The sequence below is a fragment of the Larus michahellis genome, unplaced genomic scaffold (assembly GCF_964199755.1).
Source record: "Larus michahellis unplaced genomic scaffold, bLarMic1.1 SCAFFOLD_26, whole genome shotgun sequence".
In the NCBI taxonomy this organism is placed as follows: domain Eukaryota; kingdom Metazoa; phylum Chordata; class Aves; order Charadriiformes; family Laridae; genus Larus; species Larus michahellis.
Window position 1 is genome coordinate 5,238,647 of NW_027436225.1, and position 7,537 is coordinate 5,246,183.

The window sequence follows — 7,537 nt, forward strand, 5'->3', positions numbered from 1 at the left end:
GGGCGTCTTCTCAGTGTCTCTGATGTCGGGTTTCACTGTCCCGGGAAAGTCTCTGCTAACACCCTGCAGAGCGCAGTGCCCAATATACAGAAACGTCTTGCGGTATCTCCTACAGGGAAAGTGCCAAGAGGGAATTCTCGATCTTGTTCTCAGTGTCTCTGAGAATTGCTCTGATTATCCATGTGACCTCTTTGCTAAGACTCTCCAGAGAGCCTTCCTCAAAACCAACACACATCTTGACATATCTCCCGCATTGATCGCAGTGTCTCCAGAAACGGCATTCAAGGAGCCAGGAACTTTTCTGCCCACACTGTCCATTGAGTTGTCCTCAAAACCAATATACATCCTGCTATATCTCCCACATGGAAAATGCCAGGAGGCAAAAGTGGGGATTATGTTTAGACTTTCTCGGAACTGCTTCAAATCAACTAGATATCTTTGTGCTGTAAATCTCCCAACAGACAAAAGCAAAAGCAGCAAACATCTCGCTGTATGTCCCACATCCAAAGTGCCAAGAGAGTAATGTAGAGCTTGCTCTCCCTGTCTTTGAGTACAGTTTTCAGTGTCCCGGTTACCTCTTTGCTAACATTCTCTTCAGAGCTGCAGTGAAACCAGGAACCACGTGGAGAAGGCACCCACACTGAAAATGACTGGAAGGAACATTGGGGCTTCTTCTCAGTGTCTCTGATGTCGGGTTTCACTGTCCCGGGAAAGTCTCTGCTAACACCCTGCAGAGCGCAGTGCCCAATATACAGAAACGTCTTGCGGTATCTCCTACAGGGAAAGTGCCAGGAGGAATTGTGGAGCTTGGTCTCAGTGTCTCTGAGAATTGCTCTGATTATCCGTGTGACCTCTTTGCTAAGACTCTCCAGAGAGCCGTCCTCAAAACCAACACACATCTTGACATATCTCCCGCATTGATCGCAGTGTCTCCAGAAACGGCATTCAAGGAGCCAGGAACTTTTCTGCCCACACTGTCCATTGAGTTGTCCTCAAAACCAATATACATCCTGCTATATCTCCCACATGGAAAATGCCAGGAGGCAAAAGTGGGGATTATGTTTAGACTTTCTCGGAACTGCTTCAAATCAACTAGATATCTTTGTGCTGTAAATCTCCCAACAGCCAAATGTAAAAGCAGCAAACATCTCGCTGTATGTCCCACATCCAAAGTGCCAAGAGAGTAATGTAGAGCTTGCTCTCCCTGTCTTTGAGTACAGTTTTCAGTGTCCCGGTTACCTCTTTGCTAACATTCTCTTCAGAGCTGCAGTGAAACCAGGAACCACGTGGAGAAGGCACCCACACTGAAAATGACTGGAAGGAACGTTGGGGCTTCTTCTCAGTGTCTCTGACATAGGGTTTCACTGTCCCGGGAAAGTCTCTGCTAACACCCTGCAGAGCGCAGTGCCCAATATACAGAAACGTCTTGCGGTATCTCCTACAGGGAAAGTGCCAAGAGGGAATTCTCGATCTTGTTCTCAGTGTCTCTGAGAATTGCTCTGATTATCCGTGTGACCTCTTTGCTAAGACTCTCCAGAGAGCCGTCCTCAAAACCAACACACATCTTGACATATCTCCCACATTGATCGCAGTGTCTCCAGAAACGGCATTCAAGGAGCCAGGAACTTTTCTGCCCACACTGTCCATTGAGTTGTCCTCAAAACCAATATACATCCTGCTATATCTCCCACATGGAAAATGCCAGGAGGCAAAAGTGGGGATTATGTTTAGACTTTCTCGGAACTGCTTCAAATCAACTAGATATCTTTGTGCTGTAAATCTCCCAACAGCCAAATGTAAAAGCAGCAAACATCTCGCTGTATGTCCCACATCCAAAGTGCCAAGAAAGTAATGTAGAGCTTGCTCTCCCTGTCTTTGAGTACAGTTTTCAGTGTCCCGGTTACCTCTTTGCTAACATTCTCTTCAGAGCTGCAGTGAAACCAGGAACCACGTGGAGAAGGCACCCACACTGAAAATGACTGGAAGGAACGTTGGGGCTTCTTCTCAGTGTCTCTGACATAGGGTTTCACTGTCCCGGGAAAGTCTCTGCTAACACCCTGCAGAGCGCAGTGCCCAATATACAGAAACGTCTTGCGGTATCTCCTACAGGGAAAGTGCAAAGAGGGAATTCTCGATCTTGTTCTCAGTGTCTCTGAGAATTGCTCTGATTATCCGTGTGACCTCTTTGCTAAGACTCTCCAGAGAGCCTTCCTCAAAACCAACACACATCTTGACATATCTCCCGCATTGATCGCAGTGTCTCCAGAAACGGCATTCAAGGAGCCAGGAACTTTTCTGCCCACACTGTCCATTGAGTTGTCCTCAAAACCAATATACATCCTGCTATATCTCCCACATGGAAAATGCCAGGAGGCAAAAGTGGGGATTATGTTTAGACTTTCTCGGAACTGCTTCAAATCAACTAGATATCTTTGTGCTGTAAATCTCCCAACAGACAAACGCAAAAGCAGCAAACATCTCGCTGTATGTCCCACATCCAAAGTGCCAAGAGAGTAATGTAGAGCTTGCTCTCCCTGTCTTTGAGTACAGTTTTCAGTGTCCCGGTTACCTCTTTGCTAACATTCTCTTCAGAGCTGCAGTGAAACCAGGAACCACGTGGAGAAGGCACCCACACTGAAAATGACTGGAAGGAACATTGGGGCGTCTTCTCAGTGTCTCTGATGTCGGGTTTCACTGTCCCGGGAAAGTCTCTGCTAACACCCTGCAGAGCGCAGTGCCCAATATACAGAAACGTCTTGCGGTATCTCCTACAGGGAAAGTGCCAAGAGGGAATTCTCGATCTTGTTCTCAGTGTCTCTGAGAATTGCTCTGATTATCCGTGTGACCTCTTTGCTAAGACTCTCCAGAGAGCCTTCCTCAAAACCAACACACATCTTGACATATCTCCCGCATTGATCGCAGTGTCTCCAGAAACGGCATTCAAGGAGCCAGGAACTTTTCTGCCCACACTGTCCATTGAGTTGTCCTCAAAACCAATATACATCCTGCTATATCTCCCACATGGAAAATGCCAGGAGGCAAAAGTGGGGATTATGTTTAGACTTTCTCGGAACTGCTTCAAATCAACTAGATATCTTTGTGCTGTAAATCTCCCAACAGACAAAAGCAAAAGCAGCAAACATCTCGCTGTATGTCCCACATCCAAAGTGCCAAGAGAGTAATGTAGAGCTTGCTCTCCCTGTCTTTGAGTACAGTTTTCAGTGTCCCGGTTACCTCTTTGCTAACATTCTCTTCAGAGCTGCAGTGAAACCAGGAACCACGTGGAGAAGGCACCCACACTGAAAATGACTGGAAGGAACATTGGGGCTTCTTCTCAGTGTCTCTGATGTCGGGTTTCACTGTCCCGGGAAAGTCTCTGCTAACACCCTGCAGAGCGCAGTGCCCAATATACAGAAACGTCTTGCGGTATCTCCTACAGGGAAAGTGCCAGGAGGAATTGTGGAGCTTGGTCTCAGTGTCTCTGAGAATTGCTCTGATTATCCGTGTGACCTCTTTGCTAAGACTCTCCAGAGAGCCGTCCTCAAAACCAACACACATCTTGACATATCTCCCGCATTGATCGCAGTGTCTCCAGAAACGGCATTCAAGGAGCCAGGAACTTTTCTGCCCACACTGTCCATTGAGTTGTCCTCAAAACCAATATACATCCTGCTATATCTCCCACATGGAAAATGCCAGGAGGCAAAAGTGGGGATTATGTTTAGACTTTCTCGGAACTGCTTCAAATCAACTAGATATCTTTGTGCTGTAAATCTCCCAACAGCCAAATGTAAAAGCAGCAAACATCTCGCTGTATGTCCCACATCCAAAGTGCCAAGAAAGTAATGTAGAGCTTGCTCTCCCTGTCTTTGAGTACAGTTTTCAGTGTCCCGGTTACCTCTTTGCTAACATTCTCTTCAGAGCTGCAGTGAAACCAGGAACCACGTGGAGAAGGCACCCACACTGAAAATGACTGGAAGGAACATTGGGGCTTCTTCTCAGTGTCTCTGACATAGGGTTTCACTGTCCCGGGAAAGTCTCTGCTAACAGCCTGCAGAGCGCAGTGCCCAATATACAGAAACGTCTTGCGGTATCTCCTACAGGGAAAGTGCCAAGAGGGAATTCTCGATCTTGTTCTCAGTGTCTCTGAGAATTGCTCTGATTATCCGTGTGACCTCTTTGCTAAGACTCTCCAGAGAGCCTTCCTCAAAACCAACACACATCTTGACATATCTCCCGCATTGATCGCAGTGTCTCCAGAAACGGCATTCAAGGAGCCAGGAACTTTTCTGCCCACACTGTCCATTGAGTTGTCCTCAAAACCAATATACATCCTGCTATATCTCCCACATGGAAAATGCCAGGAGGCAAAAGTGGGGATTATGTTTAGACTTTCTCGGAACTGCTTCAAATCAACTAGATATCTTTGTGCTGTAAATCTCCCAACAGCCAAATGTAAAAGCAGCAAACATCTCGCTGTATGTCCCACATCCAAAGTGCCAAGAGAGTAATGTAGAGCTTGCTCTCCCTGTCTTTGAGTACAGTTTTCAGTGTCCCGGTTACCTCTTTGCTAACATTCTCTTCAGAGCTGCAGTGAAACCAGGAACCACGTGGAGAAGGCACCCACACTGAAAATGACTGGAAGGAACGTTGGGGCTTCTTCTCAGTGTCTCTGACATAGGGTTTCACTGTCCCGGGAAAGTCTCTGCTAACACCGTGCAGAGCGCAGTGCCCAATATACAGAAACGTCTTGCGGTATCTCCTACAGGGAAAGTGCAAAGAGGGAATTCTCGATCTTGTTCTCAGTGTCTCTGAGAATTGCTCTGATTATCCGTGTGACCTCTTTGCTAAGACTCTCCAGAGAGCCTTCCTCAAAACCAACACACATCTTGACATATCTCCCGCATTGATCGCAGTGTCTCCAGAAACAGCATTCAAGGAGCCAGGAACTTTTCTGCCCACACTGTCCATTGAGTTGTCCTCAAAACCAATATACATCCTGCTATATCTCCCACATGGAAAATGCCAGGAGGCAAAAGTGGGGATTATGTTTAGACTTTCTCGGAACTGCTTCAAATCAACTAGATATCTTTGTGCTGTAAATCTCCCAACAGCCAAATGTAAAAGCAGCAAACATCTCGCTGTATGTCCCACATCCAAAGTGCCAAGAGAGTAATGTAGAGCTTGCTCTCCCTGTCTTTGAGTACAGTTTTCAGTGTCCCGGTTACCTCTTTGCTAACATTCTCTTCAGAGCTGCAGTGAAACCAGGAACCACGTGGAGAAGGCACCCACACTGAAAATGCCTGGAAGGAACATTGGGGCTTCTTCTCAGTGTCTCTGACATAGGGTTTCACTGTCCCGGGAAAGTCTCTGCTAACACCCTGCAGAGCGCAGTGCCCAATATACAGAAACATCTTGCGGTATCTCCTACAGGGAAAGTGCCAGGAGGAATTGTGGAGCTTGGTCTCAGTGTCTCTGAGAATTGCTCTGATTATCCGTGTGACCTCTTTGCTAAGACTCTCCAGAGAGCCGTCCTCAAAACCAACACACATCTTGACATATCTCCCACATTGATCGCAGTGTCTCCAGAAATGGCATTCAAGGAGCCAGGAACTTTTCTGCCCACACTGTCCATTGAGTTGTCCTCAAAACCAATATACATCCTGCTATATCTCCCACATGGAAAATGCCAGGAGGCAAAAGTGGGGATTATGTTTAGACTTTCTCGGAACTGCTTCAAATCAACTAGATATCTTTGTGCTGTAAATCTCCCAACAGACAAATGTAAAAGCAGCAAACATCTCGCTGTATGTCCCACATCCAAAGTGCCAAGAGAGTAATGTAGAGCTTGCTCTCCCTGTCTTTGAGTACAGTTTTCAGTGTCCCGGTTACCTCTTTGCTAACATTCTCTTCAGAGCTGCAGTGAAACCAGGAACCACGTGGAGAAGGCACCCACACTGAAAATGACTGGAAGGAACATTGGGGCTTCTTCTCAGTGTCTCTGATGTCGGGTTTCACTGTCCCGGGAAAGTCTCTGCTAACACCCTGCAGAGCGCAGTGCCCAATATACAGAAACGTCTTGCGGTATCTCCTACAGGGAAAGTGCCAAGAGGGAATTCTCGATCTTGTTCTCAGTGTCTCTGAGAATTGCTCTGATTATCCGTGTGACCTCTTTGCTAAGACTCTCCAGAGAGCCGTCCTCAAAACCAACACACATCTTGACATATCTCCCGCATTGATCGCAGTGTCTCCAGAAACGGCATTCAAGGAGCCAGGAACTTTTCTGCCCACACTGTCCATTGAGTTGTCCTCAAAACCAATATACATCCTGCTATATCTCCCACATGGAAAATGCCAGGAGGCAAAAGTGGGGATTATGTTTAGACTTTCTCGGAACTGCTTCAAATCAACTAGATATCTTTGTGCTGTAAATCTCCCAACAGCCAAATGTAAAAGCAGCAAACATCTCGCTGTATGTCCCACATCCAAAGTGCCAAGAAAGTAATGTAGAGCTTGCTCTCCCTGTCTTTGAGTACAGTTTTCAGTGTCCCGGTTACCTCTTTGCTAACATTCTCTTCAGAGCTGCAGTGAAACCAGGAACCACGTGGAGAAGGCACCCACACTGAAAATGACTGGAAGGAACATTGGGGCTTCTTCTCAGTGTCTCTGACATAGGGTTTCACTGTCCCGGGAAAGTCTCTGCTAACAGCCTGCAGAGCGCAGTGCCCAATATACAGAAACGTCTTGCGGTATCTCCTACAGGGAAAGTGCCAAGAGGGAATTCTCGATCTTGTTCTCAGTGTCTCTGAGAATTGCTCTGATTATCCGTGTGACCTCTTTGCTAAGACTCTCCAGAGAGCCGTCCTCAAAACCAACACACATCTTGACATATCTCCCGCATTGATCGCAGTGTCTCCAGAAACGGCATTCAAGGAGCCAGGAACTTTTCTGCCCACACTGTCCATTGAGTTGTCCTCAAAACCAATATACATCCTGCTATATCTCCCACATGGAAAATGCCAGGAGGCAAAAGTGGGGATTATGTTTAGACTTTCTCGGAACTGCTTCAAATCAACTAGATATCTTTGTGCTGTAAATCTCCCAACAGCCAAATGTAAAAGCAGCAAACATCTCGCTGTATGTCCCACATCCAAAGTGCCAAGAGAGTAATGTAGAGCTTGCTCTCCCTGTCTTTGAGTACAGTTTTCAGTGTCCCGGTTACCTCTTTGCTAACATTCTCTTCAGAGCTGCAGTGAAACCAGGAACCACGTGGAGAAGGCACCCACACTGAAAATGACTGGAAGGAACGTTGGGGCTTCTTCTCAGTGTCTCTGACATAGGGTTTCACTGTCCCGGGAAAGTCTCTGCTAACACCGTGCAGAGCGCAGTGCCCAATATACAGAAACGTCTTGCGGTATCTCCTACAGGGAAAGTGCAAAGAGGGAATTCTCGATCTTGTTCTCAGTGTCTCTGAGAATTGCTCTGATTATCCGTGTGACCTCTTTGCTAAGACTCTCCAGAGAGCCTTCCTCAAAAC